Source organism: Toxorhynchites rutilus, chromosome 2 (assembly GCF_029784135.1).
Source record: "Toxorhynchites rutilus septentrionalis strain SRP chromosome 2, ASM2978413v1, whole genome shotgun sequence".
Lineage (NCBI taxonomy): Eukaryota > Metazoa > Arthropoda > Insecta > Diptera > Culicidae > Toxorhynchites > Toxorhynchites rutilus.
Genome location: NC_073745.1, coordinates 209,671,087 through 209,696,133, shown reverse-complemented (window position 1 = coordinate 209,696,133; position 25,047 = coordinate 209,671,087). Strand labels below are relative to the sequence as shown.

General features: G+C 39.1%; 1 protein-coding gene and 1 long non-coding RNA gene across 2 annotated transcripts in view; both read left to right on the top strand.

Moving 5' to 3' along the window:
* The window catches only part of LOC129771764 (probable serine/threonine-protein kinase DDB_G0282963), a 482,877-nt gene that overhangs the window by 162,347 nt on the left and 295,483 nt on the right, over window positions 1-25,047 (top strand). The window lies entirely within an intron of this gene.
* Window positions 20,230-21,407, top strand: LOC129771765 (uncharacterized). The gene is made up of 3 exons (XR_008742472.1): window positions 20,230-20,284; window positions 20,341-20,928; window positions 21,010-21,407. It is a non-coding gene; the product is annotated as an uncharacterized LOC129771765 (long non-coding RNA).

Genomic DNA, 25,047 nt, shown 5'->3' with positions numbered 1-25,047 from the left:
TCCAGAAAATATCACATTTCAACGAAGATTGTCTTCGTTACCGTTACTGTCTGTCATTTTCATCAATGACTCTCTAAAACAAATAAAAGTAAATCGATCGCTCTCAGCTCACGACGTTATTCTCAGAATACACATTTAGGAAAGAAGATCAACGATCAGAAAGTTCAATCCTTTTGTTGATAAATATGGTTTTTCTTGGGATTGCAGAATGGATGTCGCGTATTGTTGAATACAGGAGTGATTGTTTTTTGAATATTCATTTAACGTGTCCACGTGTACTTTATCTGGACCCCCTCCCTCCTCGCCGTGGACAAGCGTGGATATTTTCGTAACCCCTACCCTCCCTAAAGTTGTCCATGTGGTATGTGGACAGCCCCTTATAAAAATATTTTCCGTTGAGACTCAACATAGGTTCCATGGAAAATAAACTTTAATAATCCCGCAATATTTTCCAATTTTCACAGACAACCTGGTAATGATTGTCACATTAACAAGTAGGGGAGTGTCGTATTCAGATTTCCAATTTTCAGCACGACTACTCAATCCAACAATAATTCAGAGAATGAACTCTAATTTCAATGAGCTCATTATTAAAGGGATATTAACATCTTGCTTTTGCCAAATTGTCAGCGCTCCATATTCTGTCGTATGTTCATGAGAGAATGAGATCGGTTTTTACTTCCGATTTCCTCTCTCTGCAATACTCTCATGTTAAGAAGCATTATTCATTTTCCTTTCACTCATTGCTATTCATAGAGAGTTCTATATCCATGATTCCTTAAACTCAGATTCGTCAAGTATCGTATCAAAGCTGCAGAACAGACGAATCACTAATTATTTATATTCCTAGAAACTTCTGAACCGATAAACTTAACTAGTATTTGTTATTGTTACCTGATCTCCCACATTACTCCCCATCTCTATTCTTACGACTTCATTTTGCGCATTGGTGTCAAACCGGACCATCGAGGTAAACGTTCGGTACAGGCAGTTTTAGGTCTCCACGAAGAAACTGGCGTACCTCAAGATTCCATCATAGTGTTCGTATTCACCTATGCGGACGACAACCTGAGGAAGAATTGTGCTTCCCGGTTGAATTTTTTTAAAAGAAACATTTTATTAAAAACTGTCCAAATTTACTGTCCAAGACGAAATTTTGAAATATCAATTCTCTTGAAATAAAATTCTCATATTATTCACATAAATTCAGCGAAAGAAACAATTTTTTTTTCTTTTTTTTAGCTCAATACTCCCTCACATATGTTCGTTCTACGTATAATTAATGACTAACGTTTCCTCTACAAGCCTTATGAGTTTTTTTTAAATGAAAATAATACAACTTAATTGACTCCACAAAATTAATTTTCATCAAAGTAGTACCATATTCGCGTACGTAAAATGGCTGACATTCTCTCTTTCTTTTTCTGCATGCACGATAAGCCTGAGCTCATCCCATGACTTTCATGACCGAAGATTCCATCTTTATGTCACCTTTTTTATCACAAGAATCTTCATGCCCGACGATTCCTTCTTTTTCTAATTTTACATGGCCAATGAAATCATCTTCGCCCCACGGAATTTCATGGTCGACATTTATTTTTTATTTTTGCATGGCCGACGAAATTATCTTCGTCCCACGAATCTTCATGGCCGACATTTACTTTTTTTAGTTTTTCATGGCCGACGAAATCATCTTCGCCCCACGAATTTTCATGGCCTACGTTTATTTTTCGTTTTTGCATGGCCGACAAAATCATTTGTTCCACAAACCTTCATGGCCGATATTTCCTTTTTTAATTTTGCATGGCCGACGAAATCATTTTCGTCCCACGCCTTTTGTCCCACGAATCTTCATGGCCGGCATTTCCTTTTTTTAAATTTTGCATGGCCGACGAAATCATTTTCGTCCCACGTCTTTTTGTCCCACAAATCTTCATGGCCGACATTTCCTTTTTTTAATTTTGCATGGCCGCCGAAATCATTTTCGTCCCACGTTATTCTGTCCCACGTTATTCTATCCCACGAAACTTCATGGCCGACATTTCCTTTTTTTAATGTTTGCATGGCTGACGAAATCATTTTCTTCCCACGTCTTTTTGTCCCACGAATCTTCATGGCCGACATTTAATTTTTTAAATTTTTGCATGGCCGACGAAATCATTTTCGTCCCAAGTCTTTTCGACCCGACTTTTACACTTTTTTCTGTGTGCCCGAGAAGTCGGAGCGCATTTCATCGGCAAATAAATTACTTTTGTTCTACATAGTTAACACATTTTTCGTCCCACATAATATGGCCAACAAGAACATTTCACATTATATTCACATTTGCACGATCGCACTTTCCACAAAATGCAGTGAACGAGATTATTCCGCATTTTTCTTTCATGTTCAACTTTTTCAAAATATAATAATTAAAATACGTCACTACCAACTGCGCCATTGTCGTATTCAGGTTTCCAATTTTCAACACGACTACTCCATCCAACAATAACTCAGAGACTGAACTCTAATTTCAATGAGCTCATTATTAAAGGGATATTAACATCGTGCTTTTGCCAAATTGTCAGCTCTCCATATTCTGTCGTATGTTCATGAGAGAATGAAATCGGTTTTTACTTCCGATTTCCTCTCTCTGCAATACTCTCATGTTAAGAAGCATTATTCGTTTTCCTTTCATTCATTGCTATTCATAGAGAGTTCTATATCCATGATTCCTTAAACTTAGATTTGCCGTAGAAGATTTTATTTGAACGCAACTTGTTAACGAATGTAATATTTTCAACATTTGTTAATCATCTCAAGGCGCATTCTTGATAAATTTAACATTTCTTTTCATATGACAAGTTCCTTCAAACGGAAAACTACAAGGAAGTATTTAATGGACGGAAGAACAGCTTTTAAATACCAAAAAAACGATTCTGGGTGGCTTATCTGTTAAGGCAGCCTCAGAAGCGTTTGGTATTCCTCGGACCACTTTAAGAAGACAGATAAAATTGCCAAAACCAACATCGTGTCTCGGCCATAAGAAACCTGCTTTCAATCCGGTAAAGGAAGCAGAGCCCGTTCAGCATTTTTTGGACCTGAAGAAGACATTTTACGGAATCACAATGATGGATGTCCGAAAGCTTGGCTTTAAACTAGCTGAACGGAATAATTTGCCACATCCATTTAACAAAACCAAACGATTCGCCGGTCAGGGCTGGCTATCCGGATTTCTCAAGCGCAATCCGAACATTTCCTTTCGAAAGCCGGAAGCAACATCGATTGCTAGAGCCAGAGGATTCAACAGACCTGCGGTTGATAGATTCTTCGATATTCTGGAAGCAGCAATGAACAAACCACAATTCCAAGCATGCCGTATTTATAATGCGGACGAGACTGCAGTGACTACGGTATTTTCTTCAATGTTAGTGTTACGGGAGAAAATCGACGACTAGCGGATCGGAACTGGACCCGCACACTTCCCGACACTTTGGTACTTCGACTGACCAAGCACTTCACATCACCATGTGAATTTCAAGTCACTAAAAAGAAGTTTCACCACTTCAATAATTTACTTCGATAGTTTATTTTCAACTGAACAATTCACTACATTGATCTGAACAATTTCACTATGTTGGTTGATCTGTAACTGAACGATGTACTGAACATTTTGTGCCCTATTTATACGGTACACGCTACAGTAAATTCTATTGTTGCATTATTGCTCGGGTATTCTAGAATATTCGATATAAACATTGGGGCTTTGTTTTATAGCAGGTTCGTTTCCATGCGTTCCTATCCTATGACAATTCGATTGTTATTGCTATGACAATTCAATTGTTATTACCATGTTATTGTTGGAATGAGCGTTTGTGTTTCCTGTGAATACTCGTTGTGAGCATTATGTGCAATCTCGAATGTTCCCGACGAAACGGGTAAGTACCTATTGTTATGCATTATGCCTAATATAACAACATTTATATTGTTTGCAGGTAAGAGTAAAAGGTGAGTGGCGATGAATATTATTGTCTATATAATGTACTTTCTAATCCTAGTTTTTCCAGGTGCGGATCCAGGATATTCGTTGCGGAAGTTCAAGTGTTTCAGTGTATGTTTTTGTAGTCTTTTGAAAAAAGTGATGTTAAGTTCAATCGATGTGTGTCCCTTTTTGTTGAATCCGTGCCGATCCGTAACAGTTAGCTTATCTTAGATTTTATTTGAATTATATTATTTTAAGGTACCGGCAAAGAAAAAGAAAGTATTTGCTTTAAAAGGGACAAAAAATCATATGAGGTTGTGTCCAAGATACGACCGCATTGTTGACGTAGAACTACACTGTTATTTTATATAAGTCGCCATACATTGGTTTGAAACTACTATATACTATATATAAACACTTCTCATCATTTTGCGCAATTCTCAAAAAAAAACGCTTATGTTAATATTACTGGCCTCGAAAAAAGTTGCATTACTTTCTCATGCTCGAGGGAAGCGCAACTGTCACAAAATTCCAGAACGACGTTTACTGTCTTGATGACTAAACAAGCCAAATAAACTCTTTTTGTTAATGACAACCTCGAAAACAGTAGCAATACTTCATTATGATCAATATTAGTGCAAATGCAATCCAAGTTGAAGGCAGTTTTGGCACGCGAACCTAAATAACTTATAACATTCCAGTAAGACATTCAAGATGCTTGGTATTCCCCAAATAATTTTTTGACGCTCAACCTTACCGCCTACTTCGCCATAACGTCAGTTTAATGCATTGATGCATTCTCAAAGACACCAAACAGCTTGGAAAAAGACTGAATTTTGCCACACAGCTTGTTCTCTGCTGTAACTCCCATCGATGCGAATTCGTTGATGAGTTTGTCAAGAGCGACCGCCTTCACCACCAGCGGGGGGAGCTTGATTTTAGTTGCTGCCTGGGTAACGGCGTTTACATTTTCGACCGACGCGCCGAAATCGCCTACTTCGCTGTTGTTCGATGCGGTGTCACACCCGCGAAGGCTCGGTTCAGTGCGAGCGCTTTTCACTGCGCCAACATCGCGTGCAGCATTAGATGACGCTTGCCTCGAAATTTTATTGCCCCTGGCAATGCATTTGTTTTTTGCAGGGCTCGAACCCACCTTCCTCTTCTTCTTGCTCATCACACACTACGCGAAGCGTCCAACTTATTACGCGGAAAAAAAACACGATACGAATAACGCGAAAAACGAACAGAAAAACCAAACGACGATATCCAAGTTGGATTACCACTGGTGGGGTCCAATCTTAGATCGAAACGCAGCGAAAGCAAAGTTGATTAGTTGCTCGTTATTGACAGCTCTGTTCGGGAAAGCACACAAATGGGCAGAACAGATGTATGGGCAAATGGAAACGCTTAAAGTTTTCATGAATTTTAACCATCTACAAACCAGGGGAATCTAATGTATAGTATATTGAACAAATCTTACGGAATTTCCGATTCGTTTAGTATGTAAATCGCCAAAATCCGTCCGCGATGAAAATAGTTATTAACGTTAACTTTATTTCATAAAAACGTGACCTGTTTTCTGATTTGGCACCCTTAATGAAAGACGTAGTTCTACGTCAACAAATAGGTGGCATAACATCAGCCGAAAGGGGCGAAAACATTACCGTGACGATGTGTATGTCAACCATAGGTCACTTTGTGCCTTCATTTATGATTTTCGCAAGAACTCACATGCACACATATTTGAAAAAAGGTGCTCCACAAGGAACCGTTTTTGCTTGCAATCCTACAGGTTATATGACGGCAGAACTTTTCAGTACTTGGTTCGAACATTTCCTTCACAACGTGAATCCTACTGAGCAAAGCCCGGTGCTTTTGATTATAGATGGAAATTAGGGTGCCAATGAATGTAACCCTAAAATTTCAAAAGGTTAACCTATACAAAATGTTCACCACCTCGAAAAAACACCCTATGCCAAATATCAGCTCGGTCGGACTTAAGGGAGATGGCGCAAAGCGGTCAAAGTTTGGGTTTTTTGAAAATCGAAAAATCACCCAAGGGGGGAGTTTGGGTAAAGGAAATCGGGGTTTTCGAAAAAAAAATTTGATGCCAAATGTCTTAAAATTGCATGAAACGTCGAGATCTAGTGTCATCTCGAAATAATTTTTTTGTCAAATATTGCACTCTGGGGCTTTTCGTTTTTTTTTCGGAATACGAGACGAAACGTATGGTTTTAGGTGCCAATAAAAATAGTTATCTCGATTTTTCATTCGGAACTTGTTGTGAAATGTTGATTTGCACGATAATATACCCTATGCAAAATATTAGCTCATTCGAACTTCATTTATTAGTGTTGCAGACATTAGAATGTACCCGTGGCTGAGTGGTTAGCGTATCACATTATCATGCCGGGTGTTCGGGTTTGATTCCCGTTCTGGCCGGGGGATTTTTCGTCAGAGAAATTTCCTTCGACTTGCACTGTGATCACGCGTATTCTAGAGCTTGCCCCTCGGAATACATTCAAGGCGTGTTATTTGGCTTAAGAAATATCAACTAAGTATTAATGAATGACGCTAGTTAATGCATACGTTCAGACGGCAAAAGTTCCACAGGGAACGTTAACGCCATTCAAGAAGAAGAAGAAGACATTAAAATTTGAGATGAAGTTCGATTGAGATAATATTTTGCGTAGGGTATATTATCGTGCAAATCAACTTATGGGTAAAGGTTTGAAAAAACTTGACAAGTTCATTGAAGTGGCAAGGCTGCGATCAAAGTTGAGATTCTAGATGAAAAGCAGAGTGCTTCATCTACAGACGATTTATTTATAGTATCGCCATCCAGTATTTGCCCGCTGCCAAAATATGTGACCCCGAAAGATTCGGCAAGAAAACGTAAAACAGAGAAAAGTGAAAATATCACTACTGATGAATTCACACAGAATCTTAAGAAAGCGAAGGCATCAAGAGAAATCAATGAGATTAAAAAGGGTCAAAGGCAGAAATCAAGAAAACCAAAATCTTCTAAAAGCAGCGTTGAAGAAGATACTCTTTGCGAAACTTGTGGAACTCTGTTTTCTGATTCTGACCAAGGAAAAGATTGGTTTAATTGTTTTAATTGTGACAATCGGTTTCAGATTTTTTGCAAGAGTCTCTGCTGCAATTGCGTTTAACGCATAGCTGTTTTTGTTGAATATGTATTATATTCAAAGCATCAATTGTATGGAATAAAGATTCAGAATAATACTGTTAACATGATATTTTTTATCTTTTCTCAGGGGGCATCCATCACGTCATAGTAACGTCACAAGCAATTCAGGAAATATACCTCTCCCAGCCGTGTCACGCTCTCTCTAGAGCTCACTTATTGCACACTATAGATTTTAAATTCCCTCGTCCTCGTCCATGAGACGTTCTTGATAAATTTTGTGTGGTCTTGATTTATAGTAATGTATGGTATATCTAACAACGTGCACCCGTGGCCGAGTGGTTAGCGTCATGACTAACATGCCGGGTGTTCGGGTTCGATTCCCGTTCTGGTCGGGGGAATTTTTCGTCAAAGAAATTTCCTCCGACTTGCACTGTGATCACGCGTATTCTAGAGCTTGCCACTCAGAATGCATTCAAGGCGTGTTATTTGGCATAGAAATCTTAACTAAGTACTAATAAAAACGACGCAAGTAATACTACGTTGAGACGGCGAAGTTCCTCTAGGAACGTTAGTGCCATTGAAGAAGAAGAAGATATCTAACAAATGTTAGAATATATCCTCTCCGATTGGTATGCAAATTAAAAAAAATCGCACCTAGAAGAGTTATCAATTATTCATCCAAATGTGATATGTTTTCTGATTTGGTATCCTTAAAGAGATACGGAGTTCTACTTCAAATATTTTATCTTCAGCATTGTCAACTGCTGAACCGCTGTCAAACAAAACTAAATTTCTGATCCACTTATTTTGTATGACATAATGATTTCGTAATCACCCAACCGATCAGAGGAAAACGAAAGGATTCATAATTATGAAGATAATGAATAAACCATTAGTGGACACATTGGCCTGGTTGAACTTCTCCGCCTTATTGGTCTGGAGCAAACACTTAAAGTGATTAGAATGTTACCCAAACTGCTTGGAAACCACCAGAGTTCCTGCGGGCTGAGACTCTGCCATATGAGACCACTGCAAATTGACTTTAATCACGACACGTGACTCCCACACCTCGCGATGTCATGGCTCCTCCGTCTTTATACAAACATCGATGCGTCAGGTGTCTCCAATACCCCGCCGGTTCGGCATATACGGCTTCTACTCTCGCAACTGACCGGATGACGAACGGCGCTCGATTGCACCTGAGAAAATAAGAAAATTTTCATTTGCCATGAAAAACGCCAGACGCCCCTCAAGGGGACAAGGGGGGGGGGTGGTTGGTGTGCAAGTAATAGCAGCGAATGACATTGATTCGATGCCAACGTTACGTGTTTGAAGCGAGTTTAATTTCATCTCACCGAGTTCGTTTGTTTTTGTGTGTCGATGTTTATCGCAGTCACCTGCCCTGCCCCCATCTGTTTGAGGTTTGAGGGTGGATCCGTCCGCGAAACTATTTAATACATATTGTTCCGACGTGATTGGCTGCACTTTGTACATCATCGCGGGGAGGTCTTGGCTTGTAAAAATTGTAATGAACGATAATTTGCTGCCATCAAACTCATTAGGTTCGTGACTCGATGAAAACCTAATGCTTAGCAACGTTTCAGCCGTTGGGATGATGGGGGAAACCCCAATTGAGGGACCCAGCGACTGAACCTACGGAGGGGAAGAATAAGCTACTAAACTGTGTAATTGCACTTGTTGTGCAGAACGGAGGCAATAGCACCTTTATGCAGAAGTGAGGTTCGTTGACATGGCGCAGACTAGACAAGGTTGAATGGATTTCACGGAGGTTGCATGTCAAAGGCGACAGAGTGTGGTTGAATATTTGAACGGTAAACGAAGTCATTGCAGCGCCAGCAGCAGCGAGGAGAGTGAGACCTGGCATTTAATTACAATTTCTTTGCCGTAAACACTGGCGGACGAAGTAACAACGTCAGTCACGTTCACCGGAATGTGAGCCGCAGAAGAAGATATCGAACTGAGATAGAATGATTCTCGAAAGAGGTTTCGTTGCGAAGTCAAGAAGGAATGAGAAACGATACCATTAGGACTCCAACTCTATAATAAGTAGCGCAAATGATGAATAATGCAGAGCTCTTGAAAGGGTCTTCTAAGAAAGTAGCTGTCGGGTTAACAAAATTTATGGTATTGGTCTCAGTCTGAATATTATGTGCTAAGTTTTTCGCGTATTCACTTCTGTCACGCTCCATTTCTTTAACTGCGGATTCCCGAACTTTTCACTCAGAACACAATCAAAGCGTGATATTTGTCATAACAATCTCATAAATATGTACTAATTCAAAATGATGTAAGTAATATTACGTTGAGAAGTTCTACGAAACGAAGTTCCTCTGGGAACGTTAGTACCATCTAAAATTAATGAGATGCTTCGGTAAATCGATAAGTAATCTTTAAAATTTGAATTAGATAACCCGAAAGTCCCTAGCATCTCAAATTTAAATTCCGAGATACCGAATCTGCAGATGATGCTATGATTTTTTTTTAAAGTAATGCATCGCTTCACTCCGATGATCTAAAACAAACCACATTTCTCCAGCGATAGCAACTGCCGAGCGGACATCGCCACCGGGCAAAAGCAAATAAACAAGTTCAGCACACGGCTAGTTCGGGACCACGGTGCCAAACACAACCACCAGAGGCAATAAAAGTGGAAACAATTGTAACATCAGCACATAAAAGGCAATGAGCCCTTTCCGATCCGTCCGGTGACGCCCTCTCCGGAGGACTGTCGGCTCTGCTGAATGCGCTGGCCTTGGTCTGCCGAACGGAAGGGCCCTTTAATAAACTGCGAGACGGCCAATGAAGATTGTAGTTTGCCTTGCCTGTGATGGGCGACATCCGAGGGAAGCATCTAAGTGCGAATGGGGGTTAAGAGCCTGAGTGGATGCGAGGGAAGTGCGGGAAGTGGAGGCAACAACAGTGCAAGGTGGCCGGGTCATGCTGCAAAGAAGCATATCTCGTCGTGAATCTTGAAAAAGTGTCTGCTTGGAAGAAGGAAGAAACCACCTTCCCCGTGGCTTCGTTTCACGTTTTGCGCGAGTCGTTGTCGTCTGGCAAGAGCAAGAGCCCAGAACAAGTTGCAACTTTTTCCATGGAGGGAAATCAACCAAGGGAAAGGAGAAAGAGAGGTACATCGAAATGTAAATAAAACAAAAGAAGCTGAGGGAGAACGAGCGGATAAGAAGATATAATAAAATTTAATAAAACAAACCTCAGATAAGAATAACAAGTGAATAAATGAAAACTTAAAATAATATAAAAGCAGAGCTCGGCGTTGGTTACCGGGAAGCGGCGAGAAAACAAATGACTTTCAGACGAGGGATCGGCCTTCAGAGTGCTTCTGCGTGATGACCCGAGAAAACAGAAACATGTCGAAATTTATGCCAACGATTCGCGTTACCTTTTGGGGCATCAACTGAAAATTATGCATTTCGAAACGATTCAAGTTTTCGTCGGGTTTCAGTGAAAACTTACCTTTCGATCGTCTCCAGTGAAAACTGTTTTTCGTCAAGCAAATCCTGTACAGTTTGGGCTGAGGCATATTGTTACATTTATTCATGATTCTTGTTTTCCATTCTTACTTTGTATGAGACAAGCAGCCCAATGTTGGTGCATTTTTTGTTATTTTACAATTAAATTTTTCTACCTTTCCGACCCTTATGGAAAGTTTCTGTAATTGATTCACCGTTTCATTTTGATCCATTATGCAACATTAAAGAAAGGAGAATACATAGATAGGGTAACACGGGGTGAGTTGGGCATACGGGGTGATTTGGACCACACCATTATCTCAAAAAGTACGGCTCAACTGGGATTTTTTATAATGTCATCTTCTTTTATTAATGAACCGTATGTAACTAACGTGAAAAAACTTTGGTAAAATTCGACAGGTGGAAGGAAATGGTAGCATGAACACATCAAGCACTTTGATTGTCAAAAAATGTGAATTTTCCGATCGTGCTTTTCGAACTTTTCGTGTATTGTGCAGTAAAGTTCTGTTCGCCTACAGAAGAGGAACAATTTGATGCAGTGGAACTGTAAGTTTGATAACAAAAAATGAATTTAATTGCATTTTAATTTTTGCATGTTTAAACGTGACATGGACACGTTTTTGTGGGGTGAATTGGTCCTACAGATTTGAGGTTTTTCTTTGGTCTAATTGATTCCAGATGCCGTTGAATTACAAAAAGAGGATGGGCAGACAACATTGGAAGAAGGAGGAGCTTGAAAGAACAAATCAGGCCATCAAGAATGGATTTTTTTTGACCAAGCATCGAAAGTGTTTGAAAATGCTCGAACAACAGTGAAAAAATCCATGCAGAATTCGAGATGGTCTCAATCCAATTTTTCTGGTCTAGAATCTGGTCAAGACACCTGGTATCGATCCCAGAACACTGTTACTGGTTGTAACATTATTCCAAAATATTTAACATAAACATAAGTATGTTTTTTTTCGATGAAACACACACTGGACCAAATCACCCCGCATCAAATTTTAATGACCAAAAATCATCTCTTTTATTTTATGATATATTTGGTAGTTTAAAGCTTGATATAATGATTAAACATTATAGATTGAGAGAAAACAAGTGTAGCTTAGTATACAATGTGACATTTTTTATTTAGACCGTATTGGTTTGGAAATATTAGGCGATTTGCTAAGGTGGTCCAAATTCCCCCTTTTCCCCTATACAGGGTTTTCCAACTTTAAATTCCGAAAGTAAATTGAAATAAAACACACTTTGAATTCGAATTTCGATGAAACTTTTATTTCAAATTAAAGTTTGGTTTATGCCATTATGTGTGAAATACAACATCATTCAAATGTCCACCTAGGGCTTACTCGCACACCTTGATCCGGAACAGGTAATTTTCGATGACTTTTCGGCACATATGGGGCGGTATCTCGGTCATAACTTCACGAATGTTGTCTTTCAAATGTTCAAGAGTCTGCGGAGAGTTGGCATAGACACGGTCTTTCGCATAACCCCACAAAAAAAAAGTCTAGCGGGTTTAAATCGCATGATCTGGACGGCCAATTGGCATCACCAAAACGCGAAATTATGCGTCCCTCAAACTTCGTTCGCAATATGGCTATGTTCGGTCGTGTTGTGTGGCACGTGGCGCCGTCCTGCTGAAACCACATGTCATCCGTATCCATATCTTCAATTTGTGGCAAAAAAAATCGGTTAACATGGGGCCATAGCGCTCACCATTCACAGTTACCGTCTCGCCGTCCTAATTTTCAAAGAAATACGGCCCGATGACTCCACCAGACCATAATGCGCACCAAACAGTGACTTTTGGCGGATGCAATGGCCTCTCAACAATCACGTGTGGATTTTCTGAGCCCCATATAAGGAAATTTTGGGTGTTCACATAGCCACCGAGCTCGAAATGTGCCTCATCGCTGAAGAAAATTTGATGCGAAAATTCAGCATTTTGTTGCTTTTGTTCGTTCACCCAATCGACGTATGCCCGACGCATTCCAAGGTCACCACGCTCTAATTTTTGTACCAGTTGGACTTTATATGGATGTAGGTGCAAGTCCAAATGCAAAATTCGCCACAATGATGTGTTTGACAAGCCCAATTGCTGAGCACGCCGTGGAATCGAAACATTCGGGTCATCCTCCACACTGGCAGCAACAGCAGCAATATTTTCGGTCGAACGCACATTACGATGATTCACAGGTTTCACAATATCCGCTACGGATCCAGTTTGTTCGAATTTACGCACTACATTAGCGATTGTGTGCTCTGTAGGCCGTCCATGACGACCAAAATCCGTCCGTAATGCTCGAAAAACATTTGCTTTTCATCATTTTTATAGTATGATTTAACAAAATTAACACGTTGTGCGATGCTAAAACGATCCATATTGTAAAATGGCAGACATTCAACTAACGATATGACGCTTTGGTTGACAGCTATGTCAAACGGTTGTCAGCGCAGGGCTGTATACTTTCGGAAGCCCGAAATGGAAAACCAGCCGGGTGACGTCTTTAGAGAACCCCCATTGAACTGACAGGAGCCAACATATCGGGTATCCCACTGACATTTTCCCTTTGTTTTCATATGAATTGGGTATCCCACTGACAGTTCTGCTTGAGATTTTGCTAACGATCCTAGCGTCAATCATAGCACCCGGCTGTGGAAAACCCTGTATAATATACATCAGGGGTGGACTTCGGGCATTACAGGCGACTAATCGTTCAAATGTTAAACCCCGGTCTAACAACGTTGACTTTATCAAAAAGTTATTAGAAAATGAATGTAGTTCTAGTTAATAAAACATAGTATTAAAACTCCTGTACTCGCGCGCAAAATCATAACTCGTATGTCACTGACTGTGCGTGTCTCTGTATTTTTTTGCAATTTCAAACTTTTTTCCAAGCAAAAAAAGATATAATTAAATGAAAAAACTCCAGAAAATATTTTTCTTCAATTCCACTCACTTTCAGTAGTCATGTAATTCAGCCTCCTCCAAACGAAATTATTGATTCTCGTTTTGTGAGACAGAGACTGTTAGGCCGAGGATATAGTGAACGCGATGCGATGCGGATTTCAATGCGGCGAAACTGTTTGTGGAGTGTTTTGCCGAGAGGAAACGCAAGTGATGGTTGCCAGACGATTTTCATAAATGAGGGGCTCAGAATGCAAGGGGTGTAAGTGACTTGATCGATTTCTCTTCATCAACTTTTTATTTAGTTAATAACTCAACTGCAAAAACTTTCCAATTCAAGTTTGCTATAGAATCCGATAGATGAGGATCCGACCTATTTTCCACATTGGTAAACACAACTGGGAATGTATTTGCAGCTAAGTTATGACCCAAAGAGAGAGTCGATGTAGAGAAATCGATCAAGTCACTTACACCCCTTTCATTCTAAGCCCCTCAAATATATTCACAATCGAACTCATTCAACGAAAATAAAAACTGGGTTGTTTATTATATCGCATACATACAATTGATTACTAAGTTAAATATGTATCTCACAATTCAATTGGTGACAAAATGAAGACATGTAATCATATCTGGCATTCTTGTGCTGGGTTGTTTACATGTTGAATGGAATGGAATGAAATATCAAAAAACGGGCGATCTAAAGCGATCAGTATGTCGTGGCACGCAATGAGCTCCAATTGATCGCTTCGCAACGCATCGCACCGCACCGCGTTTACTTATCCTCGGCCTTAGAGGAATTATTAAGGGGGGACCCCTGTCTGGAAGGTTGGAAAATAATGAGTTTTCGTGATATTTTTCGGATGTTACGAATAAAGTGAAGTGTTCGGGTATTTTGGTTATTGTTTAAAGTATATTTGAAGATGTATTTTCGATTTTTTTGAGCGCACGAATAATGATTATTACGCTGGATGCTGTCTGAAAATCGATACCTTGATGGTGGTATCGATTCTGAAGCAAAGGGGTATCGTAGAACAAATTCCAATTAATATTCCGAAACTTCAGGACAATACCTAGAGCGTTACATAGGGGTTTTTGAAAATTCGAAAAATTGTCAAAATGGCGGCCATTTTTGTTTAAAATGAGTTATTTTTCATGAAAAATCGCTCTTTATTCGAAAAATTGTCAAAATGGCGGCCATTTTTGTTTAAAATGAGTTAAATCGCTCTTTAGAAGCTCATAAAAAATCGAAAAATGAGATATCAAAAAACGGCTATGTAACGCTTTAGATAATCCATTTTTACATGCTGATAAAAAAGATTAGCCAAATCGGACGAGTAGATCCTGAGATACCGATACCCCCAGTTGAGAAAACATGGTTTCGAGAAAACGCGTTTCAAAATTCGTACAGCAATACTATATCACTTGAGGTATCTTCATACTTTTGGTTGTAACTTTCCAACGAAATCAAAATCGAAAAATCCTTTTAGGACAACATTTCTGAGGGCATAAGCTTCCCAAAAATGCAAAAGAAACAGTAATTTGATTTTTTCGATTTTCCAGACCAGGGTCCCCGTTAACCCTCCTGTATTCGCGTACAAAATCATAACACGTATACTGTATCTGTAATGATGTTGCAATTGTGTATTTTTCAGGCTTTATTGGCATTTATTTGAAGAAGAGGGTATGGATGAATGAAAAAACTCCAAAAAATATGTTTTCCTCGTCTTTATTATGTTCTAATAGACATCTAATTCAGCCTCCTTTAACCCATTAACGACCAAGCTGAAAAAAATATTTTTTTGACGAAAGCCATTGTTGTATTTTCGATTATTAACGCTAAAGGAACTCCAATGTTCAAGAATTATTTTTTTCCCATCTTCCATTTTCCGGGAAATGACTGTTCGAAAAATCGAACATTGGCCGAAACCCGCACTTTTTTTTGCAAGTACAAACATACTGCGAACTAAAAGTCACTTCAATTAGCAAATATACGGTATTCATAAATGCATCAATTTCGGATTCCCGGAAGAACAAAAACAGGAGAATGGAGGTCTCTAAGTATAAATCCAAATTAATCCGCCTAAGGTGAGATGTGGCATTTCTTATCTCATATATTACTGACAGGCTTTTTTTTTCAAACGAAAGCATATGCTTTTATTTTTATTGTTAACTGTGGAGAAATGTCAATGCTTAAAAACTAGTCTCTCCAATTATCCATTTCCCGAAAAAATCGAACATTGTCCAAAACCTGCAAAGTACCAGAGTACTGCTAAAAACAATGACACAGAGGGTTGGGAGGTCATTATTCGGTCCGGCAGAAGAATATTCACACAAAAAATCTCATTAGAATCCTCTTTACACGTACTGATCATTTCCCCCGGCTCCCCCACAAAAGAAATTCTACGGGCCGCCATCACCTAAGGTTGTTACGGACAAAAAATCATACAGATGTTCAATAATATTTGTTAAATTAATCGATATTTGCAAACATTCACAACTGAAAATGCAAGAATAAATGAAAAACCTTCCGTCTTCTAAAGTAAACAAATCAAAATGCGCAGAGGAGGTTAGATGTGTTGGTGTTGATTCAGCAGAAAAAAATGTTCGTTATGGCCAACGTTCGTTTTTTCGAACACTTAATTTCCCCGGCTGTTATTTTCCTGTATGCGTCTTAATCGTATGATTTTCGCTCTATATCACAATGTATGTTCTTTCTTCAAAGCAATACTGTAGAAAACTTCACATATTTTTGTATTTTCTTGGGGTTTTTAATTGCTTTAAATCGAATTTATTATCCAATAAAGTTACTCAAAATTGAATGAAATCGATATAAGTGGTAGCTAATAAATTAAGCTATCTTTTGGCTCAAAAACATTACCATATTGTTCCTGTCCAAAGACATGAAAAATTTTCAAAGTTGCTGTTCAATTTTTCGAACGCTTGGCCTAAAATGGGTTAAAGTTGAGTATTTTTTGATACTCCAACACAAATAACGAAATTCGAATTTTTCACTGTTATTAATTGAAAGTATGCAACTGAATATAATTCATGGAAGTATTAAGAGCTATAAAATAACTTAAAAACGTTTTAATCGATTGACGTTTCATTGGAGTAAGAATCAGAACATAGCATAACTGCATGTTCGAAACAAACATATTTTTCACATTTCATGCAGTTATTGCGTATTTTTCGGGTCTTTTATCGAAGAGAAGAATGTATAATGACCTTATAGATAATTACCAGATGATAAAGGTTCTGGAATATAAAGTTTGCATATTTCTAATATTCTTTGTCTCTGTTTTCTTGATAAGCTAAGAATTAATGTTTTTTTAGATGGGGCATAAAAAGATAATATAAAAGGATTGCTAGGAACTTCCTTTTCTTTTTCTTGTTTTCTTGTCGATATTGTCCATTATATTAGGCTGTCAAAAAGTCCAGCGGTATTTTTTTTGGTTTTTCATTTGTTCATAAAATTAGTTACAATCATCTGTTTTAAGTCAAATATGCGCCGTTTTGTTCGATGACTTGTTCCCAACGACATGCCAACTTCATAATATCCCTGTTATAGAAGCTCGCTTCCTTATTGGCAAAAAACTCGGATAGCCAATTTTCACAGGCCTCTTTTGTGGCTAACTTCTGACTATCTAGCTCGTTCGCCATGGACAAAAACAGGTGGTAGTCAGTTGGTGCAAGGTCCGGACTATACGGCGGATGCAAAAGAACCTCCCATCCGAGCTCCCGGAGCTTCTGGCGCGTCACCAAAGAAGTGTGTGGCCTGGCGTTGTCCTGATGGAAGACAATGTGGCCTCTGTTTATCAAAGATACCCTCTTCTTCATGAGTGCTACCTTCAAGCGATCCAGTTGTTGGCAGTACAGGTCCGAATTGAGCGTTTGGCCATAAGGAAGCAGCTCATAATAGATTATTCCTTGACAATCCCACAAAACACACAGCAGAACCTTCCTGGCCGTTAATGAGGGCTTGGCCACCGTCTGAGCCGCTTCAGCGGGCTTCGACCACGACCGTTTGCGCTTCACGTTGTCGTAAGTGACCCACTTTTCATCGCCAGTCACCATCCGCTTCAGAAACGGGTCGATTTTGTTGCGATTCAGCAGCGATTCACATGCGTCGATACGGTCAAAGATGTTTTTTTGCGTCAACGTGTGTGGCACCCATACATCGAGCTTCTTTGTGAATCCAAGCTTCATCAAATGGTTAATAACGGTTTGATGACTTATCCCCAGCTCTTGGCCGATGCTACGGCTGCCACTATGCCGGTCTTTCTTGGCTAATTCAGCGATTTTGTCGCAATTTTCGACGACAGGCCTTCCGGAGCGTGGCGCATCTTCGACGACCTCTACACCAGAACGAAAACGTTGAAACCATCGTTGTGCGGTGGAAATGGAAACTGTATCGGGTCCATAAACTGCACAAATTTTATTGGCAGCTTGAGATGCAGTTTTGCCTTTGTCATAGTAGTACTGTAAAATATGTCGGATTTTCTCTTTATTTTGCTCCATATTTGCGACACTATAACTCACGAACGACTTAATCAAACAAAACACTGTCAAGGACTATATTATATATTATAGCTATATTATAAAAATACCTTTCCAACAAGCTATAGTATAACTCGATACAATGAATACAACTAGAACTACGCGCTTACAACGACACCTCGCGGAAATACCGCAGAACTTTTTTGACAGCCTAATATATAAAAATGGATTTCTGTCTGTCTGTCTGTCTGATTCTTATGGACTCGGAAACTACTGAATCGATCAACATGAAAATTGGTGTATAGGGGTTTTTAGGGCCGGGGAAGGTTTTCGTGATAGTTCGAGACCCCTCCCCCCTTTCTAAGGAGGGCTGCCATATAAATGAAACACAAATTTCTGCATTACTCGATAATTATTCAAGCAAATGAAACGAAATTTGGCATATGGAGGTTTTACGGTGCAATAAATGTTTCTATGGTGGTAAGACTCTCCACCCCCCTCTCTAAGGGGGGGCTGCCATGAAAATGAAACACAAATTTCTGCATTACTCGAGAATTATTCAAGCAAATGAAACCAAATTAGGCATCTGAAGGTTTAAAGGTGCAATAAATGTTTCTATGGTGGTTAGACTCTCCACTCCCCTTTCTAAGAGGGGGCTGCCATACAAATAAAACACAAATTTCTGCATTATTCGAGAATTAATCAAGCAAATGAAACCAAATTAGGCATCTGAACGTTTAAGGGTGCAATAAATGTTTCTATGGTGGTTAGACTCTCCGCCCCCCTCTCTAAGGAAGGGCTGCCATACAAATGAAACACAAATTTCTGCATCATTCGAGAATTATTCAAGCAAATGAAACCAAATTAGGCATCTAAAGGTTTAAGGGTGCAATAAATGTTTCTATGGTGGTTAGACTCTCTGCCCCCCTCTCTAAGGGGGGGGCTGCCATACAAATGAAACACAAATTTCTGCATTACTCGAGAATTATTCAAGCAAATGAAACCAAATTAGGCATCTGAAGTTTTAAGGGTGCAATAAATGTTTCTATGGTGGTTAGACTCTCCGCCCCCCTCTCTAAGGAAGGGCTGCCATACAAATGAAACACAAATTTCTGCATCATTCGAGAATTATTCAAGCAAATGAAACCAAATTAGGCATCTAAAGGTTTAAGGGTGCAATAAATGTTTCTATGGTGGTTAGACACTCCTCCCATCTCTCTTTACTGCCATACAAATGAAGCATACATTTCTGCATAATTCAAGAATTAATCAAGCAAACTGAACCACATTTGGCATGTGGAGGTTTTAGGGAGCAAGAAACATTTCTAAGGTGGTTCAACACTTCTCCTACCTTTCTGAAGAGGGGAGGGGGGGAGGTCTGCCATAGAAATGAAACAGTTTTGTTAGAAATACTAGGAATTCTATAGTAAAAGGTAAATTCAACGGGGTCAATTAGAAGATCAATCAATGAACAGTTTTGCGATTGGACCCACGAGCTTGCTCATAGTAAGAAAACGTGGATGTTTGAAGGTATGGATAACAAAACACAAATTTTGGGCGGGGCGAGGTTTGCCGGGTCAGCTAATGAACTATAAAGTTTAAAGTGTCTACAATACAAAAACCGAACCTAACCTAACCAGAGCGAAAAAAGAATAACGAAGTTATGAATTGCTTCCTTGCTGTAGTAAATCGCCCAGATGCGAATGAATTACAAAGTTTCAAGCTTCTCTAATACAAAATAGAAGAAAAGTAAAAAGATTCCATTGAACTTCTTTCTCGTATGGAAGCATTTAAATCAAACACGAAACAATAGGTCCTTTTCAAGGCCAATATAAATAGTATACGAAAATAGTTAATTTAGAGAAGAGTTTAAAATAAAGAAACGTGCTCATGTATGTGTGTGTGAGAATTATTTATAGGGCAGTATCACTAATGTCGAAGCGAGCACGTGTTCCAAAAGAATTGTTCCTCGAATTCTGGCGACAAGTACCGGAAAAGGGATACACTGGAGGCAAACATTAGTAAGTGCAGCTACCAAATCTTTAGTAGTCGAAACATTTGTAAAATGTACACATTTTTTGTACATGTTACTAAAATTTTGTTAAACTGATGTCAGATGCAATATACAACCCTACCAATGATTCGTACATTTTACTTCATAGCATAAGTAACCTTGAGTATTTTCATTCCTAGCAACTGTGTGTGTGCAATCGCCATTTGTCTAGTGGAAGCGAAACGATTCGGAGGTAAACATTTTGTTTTTGTTATGATTCATTTTAACTAAATATTTTCCTTTTCTCAGCTTTTATTCTTAGAAACAACAGCAAGGGTTCACGCAGTCGTAAAAACTGCACTAGCTGATGAACAATATGCAACGGCGGTAGTTCCACAATCTTAAACACATCGTCACAACAACAATGATTCTACAGCAGTACTTGGCGACGATACCCAGCTAAAACCATCACCATCATTACCACCGACAGCAGCCCATAAATTCGGACGGAGAGAAAGCGATATATGTGTCCCATCTGCGATATAATTTCATCCGCAAATCATGACTTCAAAAAACCGTGTCCAAGGATGATGGGGAGGATCAGTTTGTGTGGAAAATTGGCTCCAAGGCGCTTCATTGCTGGATCGGTACATGCTGCCTCCGCTCGGACATGGAGTAGTAACATTCCTAATTCTGGTCGAAGCGCGGAGGACATTATTGGATGCGCAACCGGATAATTTCGACCGCGACGGGAGCGTCGGCAATCAAGCAATCCGCCAAGGGAAATAGACAAAGGTAAAGATCCGTCGGCGAAGGCGATCGATAGTGGCAAGGACGAAAAAGATTTGGCGCTGGTTTCGAAATCGGTTGACAGTGCTACGAACATGGCTATTTTAGGTAAATTTCGACTTTTCTGTGTAGTTAGATGTGTGAAAGATGTTTGGAATATTATTAATAAAAAGGTTTTTCTTACGGCAGATTTGATGTTCCGTTGTCATTTTCGATTGGGATTTCCAGTGAAAATAGGTAAATGCTTAATTATTTTTAAAATATTTTCGTTCTACTTTGTAGAAATATCGCTATTCTGTGTGGTTGTCATATTTGACAACGTATTCGCATAAGAGACACCCGTAACCAGCGTGAGCCACATCAAGGAAACGAAGAGCGTGCGACATGCATTATCGAGGATTACTGTTTTGGTGTCCCATCCGAGTACGTACGACGGGGTGCCGATTTCAGGAAAGCAGGAAAGGGAAAGGAAAACCTACAGAAAAAGGTTTTCAATAATTTTATAAAATTAAGAATAGAATAAGAACATTAATAAGAATAAAAATATTCGCAATAAAAAATAATTATTTGAAAGTATCGTCATCATCCAACCAATGGAGGGCCAACAAATCAGCTAAGGTCGAAATTGAGCCAACATTGAACTCACAAACTGTAGTTTTGTTTGACATTTATGTCTACCAATTTTTATTCGTAGGATATACCAATGATTAGTAGGGTAGAAAATGACTAGCGAATTGGTAATATTTACCAAAAAATTGATCATATATAATAACTATTCCTCTCAGTGTACAGATGATTTGAGGTATAAACAAACCAAAACAAATTTTAATGAATAGATTTTGACTATAGATCAGTTCATAGCTAACTACATACCTAAGCGTTTGTAGCTTGGTGCTCGATATGAATACCCGGAAAGGAAATTTGTGTATACAAATCTGTTTGATCTTTCATTGAAGTTTGTTTTATGTATTATTCACAGTACCGTAACCGGGAAACTTAGTGCACAGTCCGTCTACTGTTGCCCAGTAAACTTACCAAGCGTTGTGGGACGTACTACTGTCATACTTAAAGGGTGTGTCACATCAAATTGCATCACGGAAAAAACGCTGTAGAAATTCGCTCAGTAGACCGATCCTTTTGAAAATTTTAGACAGTAAAATAAAAACTATTAAACAACTTTTGGCATTTTCTTTTTATTCATACTTCGAGCCCAAGCCCGTATGCTCGCACCTTCCTCTTTACCCCGTCCATAAGGTTCTGTACAACGTCAGGTTGTAGTTTTTGACGTAGGATTACGTCTTTCGGGAACATATTGGAGTACAAATTGAAAATTGAAAATCGAGGACATCGTGAAAATTGTCCAAATTCAAACGCTTATTACTCAGTCATTTCATGATGGATTGATGTAATTTTTGCGTCAATCAATTTCGGCACTCCATAACAATTTTTTATATTGAAGAAAATAATATATGTCATGAAACTAACTATCGAACAATTGAGAAATCTCAACCCCTATCCTAACGGAAGGCATCCCTAACAGAGGCATCAAAACCAAGCTGCCTGGGGGAAATCGACATTGAAAATACATGAAAGTAGGGGGAGCCTTTGTTCCCACCGAAAAGTGTTCCCTAACAGAGACATCAAAACCAAGGTGCCCGGTGGAAATTGGCATTGCAAATATATGCAAGTCGAGGGCATTTTTATATGGCAAGTAAGGTGAGTGATGCGATTAATTCTAGCAAATAGCAAATAAAATTTAAATTTGGAACTTTAGTGTTGGTTGCTCCGTGAAATTTTATATTAATGACCGATCCTTTATTGTGAAAAATTTAGCACAAGTGTACGTGTAAAATTGTATATGGTAGCAGTTGTGTTCAAAATAACTTGCTATATGAAACGATTTATTCAAATTTTCATAAATAAAAACCAAGGTGTGTTCCCGCTTATACGGCAAGAAAAATTGGAAAAGTGAAGAAATATTAGAAAAAGTGATTTGCCATATGCTCTACATATAGTATTAGGTGTTGTTAGTCCAATTAAAATTCGCATTGGGTTGAATAAACACTCAGAAAGTAAAAATTATAATAGAGAATTGCCTTTTCCATGCCAAATATGTTTTCCCTATATTGAAGTAACATGTTTTTACTGATGAATTGATAATTGTGTTCGGTATTGGTAATTATCTTATATTACAATTGGTGAGTTTTTTTTTTCTTTATTTCATCCATGCATAACACAGGAGGCATCTCGTCTAGAATCAAAGAGAGCGGTTTTCATCATATCTCATTCCACTTCGATATGTTTTATCTGATACGCACCATCCAACGACTGTCATCACGAAGGGGGCGCTCCGCTTTCCGCAAGAGCAGATCGCTTGCCACACCGTGTACTTTTTGGCAAACTTGGATAGTTTCTGCTTGCGAATCTCCTCCGGAACGCTGAATTTGTCCTCTGCGGAGAAGAACAACAGGCCCGGCAGCCGACGAAAGTCCGCTTTGGCGTAGGTTTCGTCGTCCATTACCAGGCAATGCGGCTTCGTCAGCATTTCGGTGTACAGCTTCCGGGCTCGCGTCTTCCCCACCATGTTTTGCCTTTCGTCGCGGTTAGGAGCCTTCTGAACCTTGTATGTACGCAGGCCCTCCCGCTGCTTGGTCCGCTGGACGAATGAACTTGACAAATTCAGCTTATTGGCGACATCCCGGACCGAACTTCTCGGATCACGTCTAAACTGCTTAACTACGCGCTTGTGATCTTTTTCACTGACGGAGCATCCATTTTTGCCGTTCTTCACCTTCCGGTCGATGGTTAGGTTCTCGAAGTATCGTTTTAGTACTCTGCTGACCGTGGATTGGACGATTCCCAGCATCTTACCGATGTCCCGATGTGACAACTCCGGATTCTCGAAATGAGTGCACAGGATTAATTCACGACGCTCTTTTTCGTTTGACGACATTTTTCCAAATTTACGAAAAATTGACAGTGAAGTATGGCCAACGTGATCTATACACTCTTATCTGATTATAAGCGAAAGCTGAAGATATAATTCCTAAAAATTAAATTTCTACAGCGTTTTTTCCGTGATGCAATTTGATGTGACACACCCTTTAGTACACCAGATACAAGAAGAACTAGAGAGATATTAACGGATTCTTTCATTCATAAACATACCAGACGACCCTTCAAAATAGAAATTCATTCTAAGAAGTTCATCGACTAAAACTAGTGGTTAAAATAACGGCATATTCTTCACAGTTACATATTGCAGATTTCGCTACATCAAGGCCGTTGAAATTTTAAAAAAAGTTCAATCGTGGACTTTAGTTTGAAATTCAGAATTCGTTCACGGAACAAATCGAAGACTCTGCAGATGGCTAGCCACGACGGGTTTCCTTTAGGTTGACATTATCCACCTTTTGTCTTCCATCTTTAATAATTTTTGGAACAGAAATTACCAAACTTTTCAGAAACGACCACGCGGAGCGCTACACTAAAATTAATTCTGCAACAATATTTCTAGTGAGCTGAACTCTGATCTCAATTATTATTAATTATTATTTGTTTATTTGGTCAACAGGTAACATTGTACCCCAATGACAAGTAAAATAATATAAATTAACACAGAACACTTCTAAAGTTACACTTATTTGTTTCACGCGTCATATTAAAATTAAAAACAGGAAGTGGGTTATATCTATGGTATAACCGCAAGGGTGAGATCATTTGTTTGAAGTTGAATCTAAATTCATTCTGAATGAATGAATATTTGTAGAACTTCGAAAACGAGAGCGTTACGTTGGAGGCACAAGGTTTTATGCATCTAATATTGGATACGGAAATATCCTACTGATGGGGAAGAATAATCTTCAGAAGCTATCCTGTTAATTAGGGGGTCTCCGTAGCCACATTGGTTGCGCGTTCGCTTAGTAAGCGATCGATCGTGAGTTCAAAACTCAGGACCCTCATTGACCATCTTTGTGTTGTTACAGAATAGCTACGTCCACGCAACAATCATCAGCGATGGAGATCGATCCACGGTCGAAATAAGATCGATTAATCCATACAACTGCTCTGCTCTGCCAGACACATCGGGCTATTGTTCTATACATAACTCAACAATGATCAATCAACTGTCTCCGCGGTCCAACTGGATAATGGAAGAACAGAAAGAATAACTCTTACGCCTAAATGGCTACTCCGTGAATGTACCATGTGTAATGGTATAGAAGG